The sequence below is a fragment of the Balaenoptera musculus genome, chromosome 3, assembly GCF_009873245.2.
Source record: "Balaenoptera musculus isolate JJ_BM4_2016_0621 chromosome 3, mBalMus1.pri.v3, whole genome shotgun sequence".
NCBI lineage: Eukaryota > Metazoa > Chordata > Mammalia > Artiodactyla > Balaenopteridae > Balaenoptera > Balaenoptera musculus.
The window spans coordinates 134142299-134168053 of NC_045787.1; the positions used below are offsets into that span (position 1 = coordinate 134142299).

At 42.2% G+C, this 25755-nt stretch overlaps 1 protein-coding gene across 1 annotated transcript in view; it reads right to left on the bottom strand.

Annotated features, from left to right (window-relative positions):
- The window catches only part of DOCK2 (dedicator of cytokinesis 2), a 418212-nt gene that overhangs the window by 272323 nt on the left and 120134 nt on the right, over nucleotides 1-25755 (bottom strand). The window lies entirely within an intron of this gene.

Sequence of the window (25755 nt, forward strand, 5' to 3'; positions counted from 1 at the left end):
GAGGGCCAAAACATGTCTCCCCAGCTCAACAAACATAGCCTATTTAGAGATTTCAGGACTCAGCAACTGCAGACTTTCTCTTCAGGTATCTTACAGGGGTGAAAATATAATTAGGCAGTAAATCCTAAAGAAGAAACATACGTTCAGAACTTTATACTAGATACCCACTTAAAGTCCAAACCAAGCTATTGCTTTTGCCATATATCCTTTATATTTAACATAAAGCATGATATTGCACTAAACCTATAAGCGAACCCCTATAACAAGTTAGTGTTTGCCATTCAGAAGCCTAGTGATGGCAGGAAGAGTAGACTGATGTGTAATTCTTAGAATTTACACAATGATGTGAGTATGTTTATGTCCAAAAATGTCACACTGGTTATAATTTGTAAGCTCTGATAGTCTATATGCATATATTTATATCCTTAAACATATATAGACATAATTATTGTAACAGGCACTATTCTCATGGATATCCTCTTCTAGTGGGATATCAGAAACAATGTGAGAAGATAATAATTGTCTTAGGTTGGATTCTCCAGAAGCAAACTCTGAGATGAGGTTTGGGTGAAGGTGTATTAAATAAGGAGGTGTTCCAGAAAACACTGGAAGGGGAGTAGGGAAGCGGGACCATGAAGGGAAGGAGGCCAGGTAGGCTGCAAGTCTCACAGAAGGGGAGCTCTGGGGACAGTGTGGGCCACAGGGGTGAAGCAGCTGGAGTATTTAGACCTTGGGGATGGGTGGCCCCAGGCACTTCAGGTGCTCTCAGTGTCCAGACGAAGCAGGCCCTGCTGCCTGAGGGCAGCCAGAGAAGGCAGGGGCTGGCTATTGGGAGAGAGAGTCCTCCTGGAGCTCTTGTACACAAAAATGATCATGATTACAGGAGATATGGGAAGAGCCCTGAGAGCTGATGCTATTACAACAAATGCCAATAGCTGCCAGCAAGACAATTAACTGGGTAACCTGAGAAAGACAGTCTGGAGATGCAGGGAAGACTGTTCCATGTGGGGCAGTTAAGAAGGCTTCTGAGATGGATAACTTGAGCTGAGACCTGAGGGTGAGAAGGGAACAGCCTAGAAAGATCTCAGGGAAGACCATTCCAAGCAGAAGAAACAGCATGTGAAGGCCCTGGGGTAGAAATCTGCTTAACATGTTGGAGGAATCACGTGGAAATAAGTGTGGCCAGATTATAGGAAATGGGAAGCATAATATGAGAGTTTGGCTGGGGCCAGGTCTCATCAGGCCCTGTGGCCCATGGTAAGGAGTTTGATTACTGGGTGGAGATAAACATGTTTTATTTTTGTATTTTTAATAGAGGGTAGGGGGTGGGCCTAGAGAGGAAGGTAGGAGAAGACTGAGGAGGCTTTTCATAGAGGGGAGAAAGAAGTCTAATGGTTACTGAGCCCTTACTCTCTACCAGGAAGTCTCTCTTTGAAGAAGTTTATCCTTGTACCTATTTTATGGATAAGGAAACTAAAACTCAAGAGAGATTCAATAACTTGCCTAAGATCACACAGCTAGTAAGTGGCAGAGCTGGGATTTAAACATAGAAAATGTGATCTCAGAGCCCATTTTCACATCTACTAAACTACCCTGCCTCCTTACTATAACAGTGAAGGGGAAAGAAGATGAAAACTTGATTAGTTTGTAGCAGGAGAGACAAAGGAAAATGGACAGACTTGGGTTACGGTTCAGAGGCAGAATCGAACTTGCTGATGGGTTTAAATGTACTATATAGATGTGTAAGCATATGCATTTTGAATGTTGGAAAGAATAATAGACTCATTTTAGGGCTTATCAAATTAGGATCTAATCATGAAGCCCATTTCATTGCCTCAACTAGCAAGTAATGAAAAGACTCCCATCAACATTTCTCTGATAGCATGAAGTGGCTGCAGAGATGGCCCATTATCACGCCTTCTGGAAGCTCTTAGGGTATAATCAGTGTGTCCTGACAGGTGCTTCCACTTTCGGTTACCCCTTTGCACTTTCCAAGATCACTTACACTGCCACTGTGACCAACCTCCTCCCTAACCAGCACACTCATTAAACCACAATCTAGCTCCATAGAAAGTGCTTTTAGGATTATAAAGGTGCAGATATGGCCAACTGAGTAGTGACCCAAAATTTGATTTGTTCCCTAATTCTTAGAATGATTACAGTCACGATGCCACACCAGAGGAGTGTAGCTCAGCCTTAGAAGACTGTCTCATCTATCTCCTAACCCTGGCTAATGGAAGGAGAAGCAAATGAAAAGCTTGGGGTTGAACCAACTGGCCTCTACACTGGATAATCCGGGCAGTCTTTAAAGGAGGATTCTCATCAAAGCAATGCGCTCCATTTCAAATTCATGCAAGAGGAGAAATGAGTCAAGGTAGCTTTTTGACTGGCAGGAGCTGGGTCTTACATCCTTTGCCCCCATTTTATTCCAATTCAGTGACATCTGAAATTCAAATCCATTTATAAGCACTTAGCATACCTATTATAACAGTAAGTACCACCCACACCCCTCCAGAGCGTATCATCCTTGACCCACTGCCTCTCTTCTGTACCATGCTACACAGATCCTTTAATCCCTTCACCCCAGCCCCTGTCTCCTCTGGAGACTCACATGATTCCCTGGCTCCATGAATTTCAATCTTTACTTAACCAGTCTTTCTGAGCTAATCTGTGGTCACATATTCAAATAGGGTTTTCTCAGCAGTAGGAGTCATATTTTAATAAAGGGTAGAAACCATTTGTCTAGAAATCCATTGAGAATGAAAGGGAGTGGGAGAGTGGAATACCAAGTATGAGAGCTAGGTAACATATGTTGAACTCCTGCTGGGTTCCGGGCACCATATTGGGAAACTACTTAACCCTTACCAAATATCTGTTCTGTATATGTCATTGTTCCCATTTTACAGATGAGAAAATAGGATCTCTAAGCAGCTTGCCCAGGATAGGGTCAGTTAGCTAGTGTGACTCCAACAGAGGCAAGATTTCAAGGTAGACTCCCATGCCAGCACTGTTCCAACCTCACTCACAGGCTCATGAGTACAAACAATTATTCCCAACTTTGAGATTCTGCAAACTGAAGGCAGCCACCCTTTGAATTTGTTAGCTCCCTTAAGCTAGCCTTAAGTAGGGATTCCAAGACCCTGGCTGGTTGGTTTGTTTAATGGTTGGTTGTTTTGTATGTTTTAGTGAAGGTTACAGTACCAGGGGAATAAAACAAACAACAAATCGCAATCCTAGAATCACAGATTTAAATAGTAATGAACATTCATCAACTCGGTGATTTAGTCATCAGTTTAGTCACTCACTTCTTTCATTTTTTAAAATTCAACCAACCATTTATTCAACTCCAATTGGTTAAATAACCTGAGCTTACCCGTCTCACTGCAGTTGGCTAGCAGATAGCAATCATGACCTTCAAACCTCTCACTCCCTGTTTCCCAGAAGACAGTGAGAGCCTGGGGTGAGATACCTAATCTCCATCAAGTCATGTCTCCTGCAGCTCATAGCACAATGTCTGTCACACGGTAGGATCCTAGCAAGTTTTAGATGAATGAACGAGTCTTTGCTGATTTCAGAGAGAGAGAGCCCTGTCTGCCTACACCAAGGGCAACTCTCAGAATCAGAAACCTATTTAGTGTTGGGTTATTTCACTATTCATTATCCTGTGCTGTCCTTGAAGAAATCAGATGGCAGTAGCTAGGGGCTGGAAGAAGCGTGTTCAGGAGGAAAACTGCATGTGTGTTTCACCTTCACCACTTCCCCTGAGCAGCCGTTCTTGTAACATCTTTCCATCCTTGGCTTCATCTGATCCCAAAGGCAGTTATGGAGAAGTGGGCAGAACTCTGGATTGACGGTCCAGAGACCTAGGTCTGAATCCCCGACTTACTACTGCCAGGATGCGTGATGTCAAATACATCATTTTACCTCTCTTCCTCCAAAAACGGGGATTAAAATGCCCATAAGAGGATCCAAATAAAACATACAAATTCAGTTGTAGTTACAGGCGTACCTCAGAGATATTGCAGGTTCGGTTTCAGACCACCACAATAAAGTGAAATACCACAATAAATCAAGTCGCATAAATTTTTTTGGCTTCCCAGTGCATATAAAAGTTATGTTTACACTATATTGCAGTCTATTAAGTGTGCAATAGCATTATGTCTAAAAAAAATACATACCTTCATTTTTAAATGCTTTATTGGTAAAAAAAAAAAATGCTAATCACCATCTGACAACACAAGGTTGCCATAAACCTTCAATATGTAAAAAAAAAAAAAAAAAGTGGTATCTGTGAAGTGCAATAAAATTGGATGTGCCTGTATTAAGTGTAATGACGCATGGGGATCTGATGCTACACCTAAGAAGTTTTTGAGTCCAAAGCAGAGCACATCGAAACTCCAGTAGCTGACACGTACACTTGACAAAACACCTTGGGTCCAGGCGTACTGGAATAAGATGGAGTAGAAGCATCATTCAAACCAAGTGTCCTTTGTCTGAAATACCAAACTCCAGAGAACTGAGTTCCGAGAGGAGGAAATAAACTGAAATGACTGGGATATATGCCTCAGATTTTCATGCTCCCTTTTGTATGTGGAGAGACTAAAAGAAGGCTCAGGCAAGCGTTCTCTGAACTTCCTTGTACATTTCTGCTTGCAAATTAGAAAAATAATGCCACTTACTGGCAATCCTCAAGCTGCACATGAACAATCCTGTATCCCTGTCATCACAAAACTTACACATACCAAAAAGAACAAAAACCAACAGCAATGTTTTGGATCAATATGAGCAGCCAGCATTCCATTTCTGAGAAAAGCACACACTAAAAGCCTCTTGTTTGCATTTTAAGGCCACCAGAGGGGCCCTTCATTTCAGAGAATTAAATGAGAAAATCCTCCTGGATTCAAGCATTAGCAAAATGGAATGGTTGTGTAATTGTTTCCAATCATCATCTGATTCTCTCCTTCCCTCACCTTCCCCGTAACAGCTCCAGAGGAGAGGAAACTGGGGTCCCTCTCACAGCCCCACACATTTAAAATCTAGTGTTGTTTATTACAAAGGGAGAACAGACAAGTGTAATAGCTTTCAAACAAGCTGAAGAATTGGAAGCAAACTCCAAAGAGGAAGGAAAAACCATTGCTATGCCCCCCCCTCCTTTGCTATGCCTTTTATTTGATCCTGCCCAAATAAAAATGAAAATGGGAAGAATTTCTCCTTCTGGCCTGTTTTTCTTTTCTAGAAGCACTCAGCTAAGAAGGTAGAGAAGAGAGACAGCCGTCAGGGGGCAGGGGGTTTTGCCTGCTTCATTTCTCCATTCATGCGACAGAACCAACATGAGCCCTCCCCTGGAAGGCCCAAAGCAAAAGAGTGATTTGAGAAATGAATCACCCACTTAGGCCCAAAATTTAAATGAGAGGATCAAAGAGATCCTGTTTCAATTCTGAAGCCAATGAAGAGGAAATCGGCAAAGTGTGAGAAGGGAGAAAGTAAAGAGAATAAATGTCAGTCAACAACATGTAATGAGCTTTCTGTACAAAGGGAGGACAATATATGGTCCTTACCCTTGGGGCAGTCCAAGTGTAATAAAGAAAAGAACCAGTCAATTGACGGGAACAGTATAAAAACATATGATGAAACACATTGTGTTTCCACTATGTTCAGTCCCTGCCGATGAATCTCAAATTGCACTCCTATGAAACTGACATTAATATTTTATTTTAGGCATGACTTGTTGATATATTTATTTTTAGTTATATATATTCCTTCCTATGCTACCTTAGTCCAAAAAGATGCAAAAAGGAGATGACACACCAAAGTAAAAGGTAACATAAGGGCTTCCAACTACCCACAAAATGTAGCTCCTCACTTGTGTGATAAACTGTCCAGACAATGAAGGAGATCATCCAAGTTCTTGAGTGTGTGGATCACTGAGGTAGAAGAGAACCAATTCCTTAAGAGAAACACAGTTTTTTCTGGCACTAAATTCTTTAAGAGATTTTTTGTATTTTGAGTTTTAATGTTAATGTTCTACATTAAGTTTAGTAGTGATTAGCTGCTTTTGACACCAAGTTGTGGAATTTTAGCTCTAAAAAGAACCTGAGAAAAGCTAATGGTTTTCATTCATTTGACTGTGTTATGTGCTCACATAAAACATGAAAACAATAAATGGAGGAGGGCTCATGACGTGTGCTTGTCCTTACATGGCATCTTCATTTATTTTTCATCTGGACAAATATCTATGGAGTGCCTAGCAAATGCCAAGCACAGGAGTGTATAGGACCAGGACATAAGTGGTAAAGACTGAGAGAAGTGACCAGACTCAAGGCATATGTGGGAAAGATTCAAAGGCCTTAGTGATTTACTGAAAGTGAAAAATAAGGCACAAGAAGATCTGAAGGCTAACTCCAAATGACTGGCAGAAAAATAATGGAAGAAGAGAAAGTTTTCATGAACCGAATGAATACAATTTTGGAAATGTTGAGTTTGAGTACCTGTAAGACATTCAAATGAATATGTCAAAGGGACGAAGGTCTGAAAATGATTTCATATAAATGGGCAAGCATGAATTCAACTATATGAAAGGTACATGGTACATGGCCTCCTCCCATAAAGAATTTATAATAAACAATCACAGTGCATTTACCAGACAGCAGTTTATTAAAGCTTATCTGGTGATGATCATGAAGACCACAATGAAATGAAAAGAAAGGAAAAGGAGGGGAAAGAAGATACAGAAGCAAGGAAGAGGAGAAGGAAAAGCAGCTGGGGTCTGAACAGGGACTGACTGGGGATATATGAACACAGGAAGTTGGGACAAGGGAGCTTAGAGGGGCTTGGCAACATGAGAGGTTTTCGCTTGAAACTTTTAGCTCATCACAAAGACAAGGTTTAGGCAGAGTCCAAAGATGGGTAAGCAGCCCAAACTGCCCAGGTGATCTAACCAGTATGTTTGTCAATACTGTCACTTTACCAAGTAAGGCCAATTGAATAGGAACTGGAAAGCAGGGTTTGCAGGGAACAACAGCCAATGACTATTTCTAGAGTATCTACAATGCACCTGGCTGTTGAAACTGGGATGGAAATGTAGCTAAAACCTGGTCCTTTCCCTCAAGGGCTCTCCCGCTAGAGCATCATGCACAGCCTACTGGCCCAAGATAAGGCAAAGGGATAGACTGGACTGTGAAGAGCAGGAATGGAAAGAACTGTCAGACATGAAGGAGGCTCCATTCTCATTCTTCTGACACACTTAGTAAGTACCAGGCCCCTCGATAAGGCGGCGTTCAGGGTGGATGCTAAGAGCAGGAACCTCAGTTACTGTCTGTGTGACCCTGGACAAGTCACTTCATCTCTCTAAATCTCTGTGTCTTTGTCTGTAAAGTGGAGATAATAAGAGCACCTCCCTTCACAAGACTGTGAGGATGAAATAAGAATATGTGAGGCACTTAGAGCAGCACACCTGGCCCATGGTAAGCGCCATGAAAATGGAAGCTATTATTATCATATTTTTAAAAATATCCATATGTAACTTTCTGGGTAATGGAAATATGCTATATCTTGACATGGGTGGTGGTTGCCCGGGTGTCTACAAATTTAAAAAAAAAATCACTGAGCTGTACACTTCAGATTTGTACATTTCACTGTATGTAAGTTATACCAAAATTTAAAATATACATTGCTATCAGGTAGGTATTATTATTTTCCCTGTTTGACAGGCGTGCACAGTGAGGCTTGAGGAAGTTAAGCAAATTGCGTGAGATCCTGCACCAGGTCTCACTCTCAGGCATTCAAACTACAGAGCCTGAGCTCTCAAAGACTGGGCTTGCGTTCCTGTGTTGGCCGAGCGTTGGTCCTCTATAGGGCTCAAGGAGCAGTTACCCAAAGATGCTGTCCCCAACTCTACATGGAGAATCTCCTGCATGAAGAGAGAGCAGCTCTTCCTTCCTCTCTCCCATTCTTTACCCCACCTTCCACACTCTTCTCATCTCAGCTCAGTTCCATTGCCTTATTAACTATTAAAACAAAAATCCCTGCCAAGTCACAAGCTGGCTGGTGATGAAGTGCACACATGCCAGCAGGGGAACACCCAGCAGAAGACTGGCAGTGATTAAGGACTGAAGGGAACACACCCGAGCTCTCCAAATTCCTCTGGAGCATAAGATGTCCCACTAGGAACTGACGGGCACCCACTCTAAGTCTGCAGCTCTTGCCAAGACAAAGCATCAGGCAGGGAAGAGTGAGTGATCATAATTTATGAGGTGCCGTAGAAATCAATTTTGTAGGTCTCCTCCATTAGCAGTGTGTCTGGACTAACTTTAATATGCAACTTATCATGTTAATCTTTGATACTAGAAAAGAACGTACCATCATTAACCTTCCTAGCCCTGAATTTAGCAATGCAGTCTTTTTTTTTTTTTTTTAATTTATTTTTGGTTGTGTTGGGTCTTCGTTGCTGTGCATGGGCTTTCTCTAGTTGCGGTGAGTGGGGGCCACTCTTCGCTGCAGTGCACGGGCCCCTCATTGCGGCAGCTTCTCTTGTTGCAGAGCACAGGCTCCAGGTGCACAGTCCTCAGTAGTTGTGGCACACGAGCTCAGCTGCTCCGTGGCATGTGGGATCCTCCTGGACCAGGGCTCGAACCCGCGTCCCCTGCAATGGCAGGTGTTCTCAACCACTGCGCCACCAGGGAAGCCGTACAATGCAGTCTTTTTATTAGCCCTAATAGAAGTAGCATTCTTTCTTGCCATCTCAGTACCCTACCTACCTGTATGCAGCTCTCCCAGGCACTTTGTAAAATCTCTGCTGATTCAGAAGCCCATTTCTCAAACATCTGACTCTAACTGCCCATAAGTCACCAGAAGTTGACTCTGCCTTCCTTTTTTCTTTTTTTTTTCAGCTTCCTCTCAATGAGAATAAATTCTCTGCTGAAGGAGCATTCCACAAAAAGCACATAATGGCCAGCAGAAGGAGGCCCACAGTATGAGGGGACATGAATGAGTTCTGTGTGATGTTTATGAAGGCTAGCTCGTGCCAGGCTAGCAGTGATTGGTCTTCAGAACCCCAGCATCTCTGGGTAACTAAATTATAGAAGCAGGAACTTTTGCTTCAGGGAACAGGGAAAAATATCAGGCAATATTGGAAGATTAGCTGTTAAAGACAATGGGAAAATCACCCAAATAGTGTAATCTAGTACATCTTTTTCTCCATGTATTCACTTCATATAGGCAAATTATAGGTAAAAGAAAGTTACCTATGCCCCCATCGGATGAATAACTTTAATATTCTTATTCCATTCATCCCATACATTCTAACCTTTAAAATGTGATAACAGTGGGAAAATCTTTGATAAATTGCATTTTGCCACTTTTTCTTTCATTCACACCCTCTCACTGAACAGCAAGGTAATCAGAAATTAAAGAACTTTTTAGAAGGGGAAAACAAGGTAAGAATGAGGTCTAAAATAGAATTTTAAAATAGAGCCTAAGTCCCTGAAAAATAAAACCAGTTTCTGTTCTCAACAAATGCAATAGCATGCAGTTTATAATTTAAAATACACACAAAAATACATACATACTGAAACAAAATTGACTACCGACCCAACTTCCTGGATTGTAGGAAAGTTACCAATAATGAGACCTTCAATATATCTCTGGTATATGGGTAGTTTTTATGTTCTCCTTTTTGATCTAATAATTGTTTTTCTGGCTGCTACACAAAATAGACATGACATGAATAAGAAGGAAACTGGGATTCAGCCACATCTATCCTCAAAAGGCTTAGGGCATTCTAAAGGGCAGAATTAAATATTTTCCAAGCCTTAGTTAACCATTATTTTTGACAATGTGAAACCTACCCTGTACTCCTCAAAATTTACAGCCTACACTATTGTTTACTTAATATTTTTTCATAAAGGAGATTCATTCTAATCTGCTTACCTTTATTTTACAAGAAAATTTTGCTATTTCAAATGGAAAACCACTGTTGCTTCCCATAGATGGAAGGTAAGGTAACAATCAATACCAGGAAAACAAAACACTTATATTAAATTCTAGGGCTTCCCTGGTGGCGCAGTGGTGGAGAATCTGCCTGCCAGTGCAGGGGACACGGGTTCGGGCCCTGGTCTGGGAAGATCCCACATGCCGCGGAGCAGCTGGGCCCGTGAGCCACAGCTACTGAGCCTGCACGTCTGGAGCCTGTGCTCCACAACAAGGGAGGCCGCGATAGTGAGAGGCCCACGCACCGCGATGAAGAGTAGCCCCCGCTCGCCACAACTAGAGAAAGCCCTCGCACAGAAACGAAGACCCAACACAGCCAAAAATAAATAAATGAATAAATAAATTCTAAGAGGCACTTAAACCTGAGGTCTGTTCTTTTTGCGCTATCAAAGGAGATTAGCAGAGAAAGATTAAAGACAAAATAGCAAAAGGTATACAATCCTTGACATAATGAGAAAGATTGAAAGGGACTTGAGAGAGAACGAATGATCTGCTTCTGTGATATAGTACTTTAACTGTGCATAGCTAAAATTATCCTTCATGCCAAGGAAAAGAATTTTGCATGTGGTGGTGCATATCACACTTTGAGAAACACAAGTAAAAAGAAAGAAACCAAAATCGGGATCCCTGGCTTCCCATCTCTGCAACTAACCCATGGTGTGACCTTGAGCAGGTCATGTCCACTCTTTGGACCAGTTTCCTCAACTGTAAAATGAGGAGGTTGTGGATTAGGCAATCTCTCCAAGGAGCCACTCAGCTCTATGTGTCTGTGTTTTGTGAAACCTTTAAACATGTTCCAGAATATTTCTTCATCATCTAAAATATGTGGTTGTTAATTGCATTTATCCTATTATCTGAAACTCTTACCAGAAAGAAATAGCAAAGATTTGAAAAGATCAGCTACTTTGGGGCAAAAGAGCCTTTTGAAGCTGTTGCGTTGAAAAAAAATCGATAAAATCGACTGCAGTCCAAGCACAACAGAAGCTGACTCTCCAGGATATATACCCGTGCATCCCTCAGCTTTAGAAGCCAGTGGGCAAAGCACTGCCTTTAAATTGGCCTTACAGACCATCACCTAATCATTTGCCTAGGTCAAGTGCTAGTGTATGCCAAGTGAGTAAAAAAGGGTGCTGATTCAAAATACCAGCTTTATTAATGGTAGGCTGAGAGGGGAAGAAACAGATCAGTAGTTAAAAACCCGCTAAGTAACTGGAAGCTTGCTCACTAGCAAGATCTGGTGTAGTTAAGCAAGTTTTTCTCCATCTGTAAAAGAATGACTGTAACCTACTTTATAAGGTTTCCATAAGAAATTATACAAAGTTTAACTATTATCATAATTATGGTAGTACATATGTTTATCCCCTTTCTCACAGTTTTTCTCCGGTCTTTATATTCTGGAAAAATCAATTTAAGCAACATTTTATTTTTAATGCTGTACTTTGGCTCCAACTCTGAGAAGATAATAGTGAAAATGAATATAATAATTATAAATGAATAATTAATGAAAATAATAATTATACTTACATTAAGTTTAAGCTACCATTTAGAGAACATTATCTACCATCCAGGAACTGCGCTAAGCATTATTTCATTTAATATTCACATCAATCCAATTACTATCCCCATTTTACAGATAAAGAAACCGAGAACCAAAGAAGTGACATGACTTTTCCAAAGTCACTGATGGATACAACTCAGAGTTTATGAAATCTCACAGTGTCTCTCCAGATCTCAACAAGTGAGAGGGAGGAGATCATCCAAGAAGTCTTTTTGATACATTTGGGGCCAAAGTCAAATCATAAAAAAAAATCAGAGATTACCAAAATCTAGTTTAATAAATTGAGAAAGGTTGAACGTTCACAATTCTGAAGGGCTCTCGTGTTTCTTATGTTTTTTTAAAATAAATTTTTAGATGTAATAAACAATAAGAAAGACTTGAACATCATCTAGCTCTCTCCTCTGAAGTCCCATGGCACTTGGCTTATACCTCTACTATAGAAAATTCATCCTGCATTTTAACAAGGAGTGCCTCAGTTTGCAAATGAAGGCAAGCTCCTTGAGGATATCACCATATTTTTGCCAACTTTATATTTTCTGAATGGCTAGTGAACGCTTTGTTTATAGCAGAGGATCATAAACATTTGTTGAATTGGAAAAACTGTTCTAAACATTACCTCTCTTTGTTAAAGAGGTGGCCCCATCTATCCTGTATGGAATTTGAGATGTCAGAGAGACAAAGATATGGGTATTGAGGTGAAAGCAAAGACACGGACTAAAGATTAAGGTTGGCGGTTGTAAGCATCAAGATGGCACTGAGCCCCAGAGTGGATGAACTCCCCTAGGCAAGAGCCGGGCAGAGCAAAACCGGAACACAGCTTAGAACTGGAGCCCCAAGAGTGGTTGCTGAATGAACTGAATTCGCTCCAAGGCAATCCTCCTCCTCTCTCTGGGACCCTCATTCCTGGCCCTCAGGCATGGAAAGAAGCACGTGGAGCATTGCAGCCCTGTAACATGCACTCTGAGGATGTCCCCATTTCCCAAGACCAACCAGGAGAAAGAAACGGAGGGCTCCCCAGGGTTCTCCCCTAGGTTGGCAAGAGAGGGAGAAAGGAGTAGCTGATCAGAGTTAGGCATGGGAAGTAAAATGGTGTAAGAAGCCTGGCCACAAGGAAGGAGCCTGGAGGCCAGAGTTGCTCCCTCCCATGGGACAAGAGCAAGAAAACCATCTCTCCTGCTCCACTCCACACACCCCAGGGTCTGTCTCTTGATGTATATGGCCCAGATTTCCTGGTGAACAAGGAAGAGGGAACAACACATCTCACTCTCAGAGAACTATTTTATCCTTTAACTGTTGAACCACAGTACGAACCATTTTGCTGTTTGCAGACTGGTCCCACCAACTATCAAGATTTACAACTCGCTGTAGGCCTCTGAAACAGCACAAATTTTCCTGAGAGGTAACTGGGACCTGCTTTCTCAACATAGGCCTCAAACAAACAGCAGAGCACTGCAGTGAACCTCTTGCTACTGGGACTGTAATTGATTTTTAAACCTGCAGCTGTAACCAGAGGGGAGCCCAGAATCCCCATAAACCAAACCAAAGCAAGCAAAGCATCTCACTGCACACTTAGGTTCTGGCCAATCAGGGACATTGGCAGGGGCAAACCTGATGAAAAGCAATTTTTCAGACCCACAGAAATATTTGCATGGAGAGAAAAACCCAGTAGAGCAAGTGGGGCTCTGTTGTCCTAACTGCTGCCCCCTCTCCAAGGGCTCAGAAGACTGGTGGAGTCCCAGGTGCCCCCCGCCAGGAGACACAGAGCCAGTTCGGACAAACCTCTCAATGACGTGCCATGGATTCACAATGGCCTGTGTGGACAATGCATCGCCCAGGATACATCTGAACACAAGGAGTCCTTCCATATCTTTCATGTCAAACTGACACCAGTGCCCTCAAAACCCCAGAATAACTAAGTGCTTTTCAAGCAGTGTTAAAGTTGAAATTGCTGCCTCTTTTTCTATGCTGTTCTAGCAATACAGACTCGCCGACTATCAGAGATGGACAGGATCTTAGAGATTCAACTCTCTAATGACACACATGAGAAATGGAGCCCAGAGAGGTTAAGTGGTTTGTCCAAGGTCACGCAGCTTGTTAGTAGCTTTCCTGGACTAGAGTTTAAATCTTCCAACTCTTAGTACACTGTTTCCTCCAATAGATTATGTTACCTTCCTCAGTTAAGGTTCCTTCATCCTTTAAACACTTACTGAGCACCTACTCAGAGCCAATTCTTTGGAATACAGAGAAAACACTCTTTACCTGAACTCAAGAAGGTTGTGCTGTGCAAATGCAAGGAAAATCTCAGAGAAGCATCAGGAAGAGGAGAGCCTCTCAGATGCAGAACGTGTGGGTTCTCACTGCATTTGTTTGACTTATGATAAGCCATATGTGAACTGGGAAGAACCCCCTACGTGGCCAGAAGCTGCCAGCATAAGATGCCCAAAGGTACTCTACTGGGTGCCAAGTTCTTTTACCGCATCATCATGGGGGGAGGAGTTCATGACCTTCCCATCTGTTTGGGGGAGCCAGCAATGATTCACTAGAGGAAGGTGTGTTAGAATTACCCAACACACAATTAAAAACAAAAAACAAAAGTACACTTTTATTATTTGGGGGGGTGGGGGGATAGTGGTGCTTAAAATTTAAAAACCTAATCAGAGCTGACTCTGTCCCACCTGGGTAACAAAACCAGTTGCAACCAGAGTAGAGTGGCAACTGTCAGGACAAAATGGGCTCAAGCTGGGTGGGGAAGAGGCAAAAAAATAAATAAATAATGCTCACCTTGGCACGGTGTGCCTACATCTTAGATGACCCAGGAAGAAAACTCATTGTAGCTCTCTCTGGGAGGGAAACTGACATAGGATGACTTCCTACAGCCCACGCTCTCTCCGTGGGGCGTATAGTCCATCACCACCCCTACCTCACACCCTGGAACTCCAGGGCATGGGCGGAGGACAGCCTCGCTGAAAACCAGTTAATGCCCGAAGCAGGCTTAAAAAGAGGGCAGGGGGCAAAGTGGAGTTTCTCCAGGATGGGGTTGAAGGCAGCGGATTTGAAGAAGGGACTGCATGGGGGAAATGTGGGGATGGGGTGGGAGGCAGAGACAGAGAGACAGAGACACAGATACACAGACAGGGAGGTGGTCAGACCTGCACAGCTGGGAGCTAGTGGGCAGTGGAGTGGGCAGAGGGCAGCCCGAACCACCACCTAATCATTCTCTGGTTCCTCCAGAGGTAGCCTTGGGAAGTGATCTCCAGGCCCAGCGCACAGGGTTTTGCTGCAGCACGGTGATACTTGAGAGCCAGCAAAGACAAAGTCCCACGACCATAGGCATGGGCAATGAAAATGAACTAATTCCCTTGCTACTTCCCTAAGGCACTGACATGCGTCCTTTAACCAGAAAGAAAAAGGACCCAACCACACTAGAACCACACTTCCAATGACACAACTGATGTGTGGGCAACTAACTGACCTGAAGGAACCACTTAACCTTTCAGGGCCTTTTGCCCCATCCTCTGCAAAATAGATGGTGGGAAGGGCAGGTCAGTTAGTGTGTGTGTGTGTGTGTGTGTGTGTGTGTGTGTTCACTGCATTTTTAACATTTTAAAATAGACTTTATTTTTTAGAGCAGTTTGAATTCACAGCAAAAGTGAACAGAAGGTACGAGCCCCCCACACATGCCCAGCCTCCTCCATGGTCAGCATTCCTCATCAGAGCCAGATCAATTTTCCAGACACTTCTTTACACCTAGAATTTTTTGTGTAAGTCAAATTGTCTTGGATAGAGAGAGAGGGTGGGGGGAAGAGGGAAGGGGGCGAGAGAGAGAAAGAAAGGGAAAGAGGGAGGGAGAGCAGGAGGAAGAGGGGTGGGGAGTAAAAGAGCAGCTTTTACTGCTCTTGGGGAAGGAGAAGGAGAGAGTAGCTAGCCTGGTAGACGCAGGGGAAAGGTGGCCAGCTTGCTGTATGTGCAAGGGTGACCCCTCTTCAGGGGTTCTCTGAATTGCTGCTTTTGACCATCTCTGGGCAGCGGGTTGTTAACATCCGTTCCAGCTCAGACATTCGATTAACCCAGTGGTGCCAAGTTCTTTAATGCACACATGCATACACAATCCTTTGGGTAACGCACAAAATGACCCACTTGCCATGAAGAGCAAGTGTTTAACAGTCTCATTTATGTTAAATAGAGCTGAGGTATCAGGAGCTGTCCCCAAAGTCTGACAAGAGTCTCTTTCTGGACTTCTGTGCCTACAATTTTGGGAGGATTGAGTAAAAGAGACAAGGGTGTGGTGTGAGCACAGCCCCAAGCTTCACCACCATTCCCGATGTTCAAAAGCCTGGAGTGCAGCCAACAAATACGCTTGAGCACAAGTCTACCATCAGTCACTACACTGAATGCCGGGACATGCAGACAATTAAGTATAGAATGGACGTTAGGAGCCTGGGGTTGAATCCCAGCTTCCTGTGTAAGTCTCAACTTCAGCACCTTCAAAAAAGGAGATAATAATAGCACCAATAAGATAGGATTGACATGAGGCTCCATGAAGAGGATGATACATGGTTCTCAGCACGTGTAGGTCCGCAAATCTCCGAATGAAAGGGGCCTGATGTAACCCCTAATCCAAGTTTCTCATTTGAGAGACAACAAAAATAAAACTCAGAGATTTATTCACTTCTAAGTTGGAACAGAAAACTGCAGAACTGAGAATTCAGGTCTCCTGAGCTCCAGTTCCACATTCTGTTCCACTCTCAAATGATTACAAATAATAGTAACACTAGTAAGAGTTACCGATGACGATGATACTCCATTGATGAGTCCTCACTAAACGTCAGACCCCGCCTGGCCTCTCCCAGGCATTAGCCCATGTAATTCTCATAGTAAACCAATGAGGTACACATCCTAGATTGTTCCCATTCGACAGATGAGGAATCAGATGCTCCTAGACATGAAGTGTCTTGGTTAAGGCAGCAAAAGCAGGACTTGATCCAAGTCCTTGTTCTGAACAACTGTCCTGGGCTGTGCCTACTTCAGAAATGAGATGGCTCTCCTCAAATAATTTTACCCTCTTTAGCTAAAGCCATAATTAGAGCCTCATTTGCCTGTGGATAATTGGCTTCCCTCTTTGCTCTGGTGTCTGGTTCCTCTTGGGCAGCCGCTCCAGCCTGGAGGGTGTCACACTCAGCAGGTCCACTGTGGCTGCCCAGGGCTAATGAGGGCTCTCAGCGTGGCTGCATTTAAGTGCCCGGTATCGCAGAGAAGGTCCATGCACAGACATACCCCTACCATCAAGAGAGAATGACAGCAGAGCTGTGAAAACATGTCCCTCCCCAATGGGAACATGCCACTCCAGCTCTTTAAGAGAGGACAACATGGTCTGCTTTGCGCTGAGCCTATCGCACAAGGAGAAAGAAAAATCCGGTAGGCGAGTGTGTGTGTGTGTGTGCATGCGCGCACGCCCGCACGCGCATAAAGAGGAGGAAGGGAGAATAAGAATCCTCGACAAGCACTAGAAAAGCTGGACGAGATTCATGCCCAACAGTGAAGAAATAAGGAGCACAGAGGACAAGCATTTGTCTATTAAGACAATGAATTCCAGTAAGTTTTTCTTGCATAAAATTAAATGAATTCAAATGTCCCTAAATAGGAAAATAGTGAAATCGGTTATAGCCCATCTATACAACAGAGTCCTATGAAGTCCTTAGAAATGGCATGGGAAAATGTTCCTAATGATTCTCAGTGAAAGAAGCAGATTACAAACTGGCAAAACATTATCCCATTTATATATAATATATGATACAAAAGAGAGGAAGAATAACAATGTTTACCTCTAAATCATGAGATCATAGGTGCTTTTATTTACTTCCAAATATTATACAAAAACACAATATTTTTATGATACTAATTTCTATAAACAATAAACATCATTTTTTCCAACAATGGTCCAGCATTCCCAGGAGAATGCCTGATAGAGGTTATGGTGTGGTCTGAGGCCCTCATTAGCAAGGGAATGTGTCAGGCAAGGATGAACCCTGAGTTCTCTCAAGGCTTGAAAGGCAGTGGTCTTCAGTGAGACAGTGCTCCAGCCCTGACACTGCAAGTTCTCCCCAAAGACTGTTCTCTGGAGAGGGCCTACATCATACTCACTACCCCTCAAAGTTCAGCTGACATCCTACCTCTTCTTGTCCTCAACATTCCAAAAGCACTATTCTCACTTAACTCCAATAGTAGTCATTCTTATGGGATTATTTGTAAATAACTCTATAAATTTATAATACACTTATTAAAACCCTATAAATTATTTAAAACCCTGTAAATTATAAATTTACACCAGAGGCTGCTGTGCTGGGTCCATATGCAGATTTTATTCAGCCTGAAAATATCGTTTAAAAACTAAATCAGCAGGTTTCCCATAAAAAAAAATTTGTGGGACTTCTCTCTCTCAAAAAAAAAAAAAAAAAAAAGAGATCAGGTAGCATTGAGCCCATATATTGACATAGATAGTAACAATCACTTAGCATTGATTCACAGCTGTCCTTTATACCCAATGACATGGACTTTGCCCCAGTCCTCACTGCTCCCTATTGCTCCCCACTCTGAGCTGAGTGTGGATTGATCATTTCCGCTCTTGTTTCCTTAATAGTAGAGAAATATTTTTCTGTATACTCATCTCTGTCAAAGGTGGGGAAAGGAATGACTGACCAAATGGCACTGTGTTTTAGGGAGAAAATGAAAGGAATCACATTTCTTTGTGAAGTTAAGAAAGTTCTCACATGTTTACTAGGCAAATGGAAAATCTGTTGTAAAAAATATAACTGAAGATGACATTAAGTGTGTGTGTGTGTGTGTGTATATATATGCATAATATATTTGCTTAGGTTATTATATATTATATATTACATATATAATATATATTTAATATATTTGCTTAGGTTACTATATAGAATGGCATAACTATCACTCTGTACCTTCATTTCTATTACCTTCATGGCCTATGTGGGCTCAAGTTTGAAGATCTTTGGGGTAAGTCTTTTCTCTCCCAACTGTAAGCTCCCTGGGGGGTGCTGAAAACTTTGTGTTCCAGATGCCATATTGCACAGCAGTTTAGAGAGTGGATGCTGAAATCACACAGACCCCATTTGGAATCCTGGCCCTGCCATGCTACTTGATCTATGACTCTTGGCAAGTTTCCCAACCTCTCTAACCTTCAGTTTCCTCACCTGTAAAATGGGGTATTAATATCTACACTTTACAGGGATGTCATGATAATGAAATGAGATAATGTGTGAAAAGGCTTAGCATAGTGCCTGCCACAAAATAATAGTTAAATAAATGGTGACCATGAAATTATTTATTACTGTATTTCTTTCACATTTCCCATCACACAGTGTTGCTACATTTTTAGCTTTTCAATAAATATTATTGAATTAAATCTTCAGCTGGTCTTCAATTCAACTGTATCATGGTCTTAAGGAAACTTTCTCCTATTCTAGGAAGATGTGGAGAAAAAAAATCAGCAAAATCAAACTTAAACAGGTCAACATAAAAGTCTCTGAACATTTTTAAACCTGCCTCACTATAATTCATACCATCTATAACTGTTAATTTCACAATGAAAACAAACAAAAAATTTGGAGTAAACATATAACCTTTTAAAGATTTATATAAACTCTATCCTTTTGTGTGTTTCCACTGTCATGCCAAATTTGGAAAAAATCCCATGGAACATGGATTGAAAGGTGTAAGAACAGCCTGAATTTGCTCTTCTCTAGTTTTAATGAGGTAAATTTTTTTAAATTGCACAAGAGCTGATTTGGTTTACCATTAAAGAAGTAATCTGGGATTCTCTGCCCCACACTCCGCCCCCAATTAAACTGTATTCTGTAATGTCATTAAAAGCTGCTATTCTAAGTATTTGAGGAGGTTCAAGGGGATTCTTTTCTTTGATTGTATGCTAACTTTTTTTTTTAACTTCAGCCAAAAAAAAAAAAGAGGACACTTTAATAAATCTCTCTTGGATTTGTTCTGCAGCTTATTAAATCACTGTCTTCTCTGATTCTGGATCTGAAGGTTTCTTTCTGAGATTGAATTCTGTGATCAGTCACATTGAAAAGGAAAGAGATGTAAGGAACAGCCCCTTCTCAGATCTGCAAGTGTAGAAGGGACGTTTTGGAACTGGAGGTAGCTTTGTAACACTGTAGGTGGGAGGGGCAAGACCCTATTTGAAGAAAGATCTTCGATGCCCCCAAATGCTCTGAGGAGAAAAATCTTAGATTCTCAAAACTCAACAGCTCTTTCTGGAAGAAAATAAATTCGCTCCAGTAAGTAAATCCTTTTACCTTCCAGGGTTCTGAGCCTTGCTGTGTGATCTTGAGGGCATCATGCCATTTCCCTGCATCCGTTTAACCGTCTATAAAATATCCTCATTCCTCACTCCCAGCTCAGGCAGGACATTTAGAAGTGTTGGGAGCAATCAATATATGGGAGAAGGTGGTTTTAGGCACTACATGGTGTTAGAAAGATTCAGCAGTATTGCCATTGTCACTCAGGGAATGATTTTATAAATCAAAGATTTCCATGTTGGTAGAGCCCTGGAAAATCTTGCTCAGTCTCATGATTTTATAGTTGTTCTACAGAGCTTAAGTGACTTGCCGAAGATCACACAACTGTGCAGTAAATGAGATAATGTACATCAGTGTTTGTCGCGGTGCCTGGTGTATAATAAGCACTCAGTAAACCTCACCTACAGTTGCTACTGCTGACATTATTGTTGTTGCTATTATTCAGGTCTCCTTACTCTCAGTTCAGTGCTCTTTCTATCAGATACATAAAGAAACTACAAGAAGCTTGCCCCATGGGCCCAAGAAATATCTTGCTATAAGAAAAATGATCATTCCAAGAAACCATCTCATTTTTTTCATAACTGAGAAGGTCCAAAACCTGGAGAAGTGTTATTTCTTGGCACATAGTTCCCAGGATGCTAACATAACACAGGGGCCTAATTTGGGGCCTTGCTTGGGAAGGAGAGGCTATCCCTTTCTCCTGACCCTTCTGACCCTTCCACCCACAAGTAACACAGAGAAACTGCACACTGTGGACCAGGGATTGAATCCAGGCTCCAGCAATCCTGCCCTCAAGTCCCCAGGGAAGAGCAATGTCCTGGAAATGGAAAATGACACTGACTTGGAGAAAGGAAAGACTGCCCAACACTTGAAACTGGGAACGCTATGTGGCCAAATGGCCAAAGAGACAAAATCAGACTCTCCTACCTCACACCATACATAAAACATAAGCTCTATAGGTTGATTAAGGACTTGTGTATCAAAAACAAAACTATGAAATTCTTAGTAAAAATATAAATGAAAATCTTTCAGACTTTGGTATTGAGAAAGATTTCTTAAAGATGACACAAAAAGATTTGACTGTTAAAATGATGGATAAATCTGTACAAAGAGTAAGAAATGAAAAAAAATACATCTTAAGTAAAATGAAAAGACAAGTTGTAAGTGGGAAGAAGATTCTCATAATACATAAAATCAGCAAAACATGAGTAAGAATATATAAAATATCCTGCAAGTTAATAAGAGAAATACAACCAACCCAAAAGAAAAATGGACAAAAGTCATGGACAGACATATCACAGACATGAAACACAAGTGACAAAGAAACACAAGGAAAGATTTTCAGTGTCATTGGTGATCAAGAAACTGCACATCAAGACAGTGATGACATACGTTACACACATTTAATTGGCAAATTTTTAAATTGGGACAATATCAAGTGTTGAAGAGAATGTAGATCCTCATAATCTCTCATCCATAATTGCTGGGAGAGTAAATGAGTGCAACCACCTTTGGAAAACAGTTTAGCAGTATCTCCTGAAGTTAAATATTCAGATCTCCCATAACCAAGCAAATCTACTGGTAGTTATATGCTCCACAGAGACTCTTGAACACGTACAAAAAGAGACAGGTACAAGAATATTCTTAGCAGCAATGATTAAAAAAAAAAAAAAATACGAAACAACCCAAGTGCCTAAAATTGAAAGCATGAGTGAATAAACTATGGCTTATTCACACAATAGAATTTTCTACACTCATCAAAAAAATGAACTCCAACAGTTTGTAATATGAATGAATTTTAGTATAATATTAAGTGAAAAAAGTAAGTCCCTTCAAATTACTCATAGTTCAATACCCTTCTTTTAAAGCTAAAATAACCAAAACACTAGAAATATGTATAGATGCAGTAACACTGCATTAAAGCAGTGGAATAATTAATAAAAGATTCAAGAATGGGTTACCTTAGGTGGGGAAAGACACACATAGTTACATGTAGTTGACTGTTCAGTTTCTAGTTTTTGGTTTGGGTGGTGAGTACAAGGATGTTTAATTTATTATTAAAAATAACTAACTAAATATGTTAATAAATAAAAGCAAGCCCTTGTGTGGACCAGTGATGAGCTACATTATGAATCGGGTACTATGACAACCCCTGTTCTCTACAACTGAGGTCCCATCTTCCCTTTTCCTTTTTTTTAAGGGCCACTGGCCACTGAACAACGGTATATTTTACTGCCCAGGTGCACAGACTAGTTTCTGAGAGTGGATAGCAGTGAGACCCTAGGCAGACTAGGCACATAAAGAAAGAATATATATCCCTTATCCTTACGGAGTTCTCTCCATCAGCATAGATAGCCGCATCAACAGACAATGAGAGAGAGAAATCCCAAGTGTCAGGGTGAGGTCTCTGCTGTGTGCTGTGGGATCTGCTCCTCTTTGCTGCACTGCTCTCCCTCCCCCACTCAGGCTCTAGGAGCTCCGCTTGCCAACTAGAGAGGGTCAGTCAGGGGGCCACCTGCATCAGAGTCCCCTTGGAGGGCTGATACCATGCACATCCCTGGCCCCTGCCCAGATCTGCAGTGTCAGAATCTTTTGGGGTAGGGTCCAGGATTCCGCAATTTTAGCAAACTTCCCAGATGCACCTAAGGTCTGAGAAATCTTCCTCTCAGAGATTCTACGTCTTGTTTTATCCCCTTTGAGAATCCAGGATAATACTTTGAATGTGCTACTCTCTACTGTCACACTTCCCCCCATTGGTCAAGACCCCTGGCAGCCATTCCACTTTTATAGCCCCAGGGAAGAGAGATGAGGAAGGCTTTCTCAGAAAAGAAGATATCATAGAGCAAAAAGGTAGCGGCCCCTGAAGCCACAAGACATGTGTGTCCCAACATCTCCCCCTTGGGCTGAAGTCCCAAAGAGGGATATTTTAGATAGGTTGTGGGAAAAGGCAAAAGCAGAGTCTCTCTCCCCTTTCCTAATTGGGTCCCTGGGACCTGGTCCCAGACACTATTTTGGAGAGGGAAAGGGAACTATTTTGAATCAGAAAGACTTGTTAAATCTGAAGCCACAAGATGTCACTGATTGAAAATTTTAAGATGCCACAGTACAAAGTGAGGTGGAGACTCAAAAAGATTAGATTAGATTTAGAACAAACAAAACCAAAAAGCTTCATCGTCTTTGCACATTGAGCGTGGTGCAGAAATGTGCAAACTGGCACCGGCTGTATCCCCACTACCGCCCCAGGGCCTGTCCTGCAGCAGGGACTGAGTAAGTGTAGAATGGGACTAGGTTGAGATGCCTGAGACATCAGGGCAGACGCACTGCACACCTGACCTCGGGTCAGGGTCTTAAAGGGATGAGTGGGAGTTACTAGTAGTTACTAGTTAGTGTGTCCAGGGGTGGGAGTAGGGAATGGAGTGGGGCGGGTGGGTGCGGTAGAAGGTATTCCAGGCAGTATTCACGGAGAAAAGAATTGTGGAAGGTCATGTATGGTGCCAGGAGAGACGAGGAGCCAGCCAGGAGCCTAGAGCATGTCCTCGGAGGAAGAGGACTTGTTCCTTTACTGCCTTGTCTTTCACAGCAGTCTCAGTACCCAGCCTGATGTGGACATCCCAAGTCCCAGGCAGCCTGCTTACACCACTTCTCCCTGCAGGAAGGCTGGGCTTTAAAAACCTGCAGTGACATAGCAACCCCTGGCATCTAGAGTCCCATCTCCTGCCCAAGCAAAGGTCCCCGTACACAGCTGTCAGAGAGTTGCCCAGTATTTGCAACAGGGGCAGAGAGTGAGGAAGGAAGAAAAAAATCTCTCAGGAGGAACAATGTGGCACTTTTTTCTAACATGGAGAAGGAAGCATTTTCAACAAGAAAATAAACATATCTTCTCCTTTTTATTCATTATAGGAACAAAGCCTGGTGTAGTGGAAAGAAGAGGAGTTTTGTTATTCAAAGGACTTGTGTTCCAAATCCAGCTCCACCACTGCTACCTATGGGTAGCAGAGACGGTCATCAAATATTCTATGCATTTCCCTTCACTTCCCAGATTCCCTTGCAACTAGGTTGGGAACATGTGATGGGGTCTGGCCAGTGGACTGCGGGTGGAATCTCTGGGTGTCACTTTCAGGCTGATGTAGTTGAAAGTGGTTGTACTTCCTTCCTCGCTCTCTTCCCTGCTGCAAAGAGGCCATGGGTACAAGCGGGCGTAGCTTCACAAGGGACAAAAGGCATCTGACCTTCCTGACCTTTATCAGACTTTGCACAAGAGAGAAATAAACCTTTACATTGTTAAACCACTGATATTTGGAGATCGATTTGTTACCCCAGAATCACACAGCCAAATACACTAATGCGCTAATACATTGTAATATAACCCTTGGTCTCATTGGGATGAAAGTTACTTGACTCTCTAGGCCTTGGTTTTCCCACCTATAAGATGAGAATAATTATACCTATGTAATTGGGTTGTAAGAATTTACTATATGTTTATGTCCTATATAGCAAATAATATATAGCTGGCATTTAATAAATGTCTCTTCCTTTAAGATGCAGTTGATGTCATTATTATTCCTGTGGTTATTACTGTTATACAGTGGATACAATAAATGTCTTCAAATAAGCAGCAACTGTGTCAGGCACTCTACTAGTTGTTTTACATGCATGATCTCATTTTTGTAGCTAAAGAAACCAAGCCTCAAAGAGGTTACTTGTTTAAAGGAACACAGAGCTAGTAAGTGATCAAGTCAGGATCAGAAACAGGGATTTCCTAAACCAAAAGTCCATACTCTAATGGCAACATTGCTACTCACATTTTTCAGATGTGGAACCCCGGAGGCTCAGAGATGTTACATAAGTTCACCAAGCAAAGTAATAACTGTTAGAATGAGAGGACTTTTCTCTATTCCAGACCAGTGTTGCAATGATGTGATGTTAGAAAAGATAACCCCCCTTAGGGCACTGGACAGTGATGCCTGTGCCCCCTCCCACCACAGAGGCCTAGCCCATTGTGAACTGAGGTCCTAGCAGCTCCAGATACTGTGGGCAACAGATAAGAAGAGGGGGAAAGAAGGAAACTACATCTTGATAAAAGGAAAACTGGATGCTTTGTGTTCAGAGAACGGCTTCTCACCAAAGTTTCCAAAGAAAATCCCACTAGCTGAAAACAAACATTGAAAGAGTTTCTATATCTCTGTCAGATCTCTGTCTGTCTTTGTCTCTCTCTCTTTCTCTGTCTTCCCGTTGGTCCCTCTCTCTCTGTGTCTCTCTCTGTTTCTCTCTGTCTCTCTCTGTCTTCCCCCCACCCCGTTTGTTTTGGAAGTTGAGAAAAGTGAGCAGTGTGGATCCTAAAGCAGTTTACACTGAACCAGATGGCACATCTGATTAGCATCAGACGAAAAAGACACATTACTTAGAGATTAGGTTCTAAGTAGGGACAAATCTGTTCCAAAGGAACAGAAGGTTTGGTTTTCTCGCAGACTCCCCTCAAGAGCTTTCTCAGGGCATACCTATTCATCCTTTCTCCCATCATCAACACCAGGCAAGTCTGCGCTTGGGCTGGAGAAAACAGGAAATTCGTCTCTATAGATTCCCCAGTTCTCCTCCCGCTGAACCCTGAAGTCATTCACACAGGGCAAGCCACTCCCTGCAGGACCTCGGCTGCTGGTGACCCCTGACTCCCTCATACCCCAGGCTAACAAGTCACATTATGCCACTGAGTCTGCACAAAAACCCAATGAGACTCGTTCTGTGGTTATTCCCACTTCACAGCCGAGGAAATTGAGACTTATAAGGATTAAGTACTTTACTCAGGATCATAGGTCAAGTAAAAGTTGAGGCGAATGGAGGCTAATTGCCTCCATGAAAGAAGAAAGAATTAAAAAG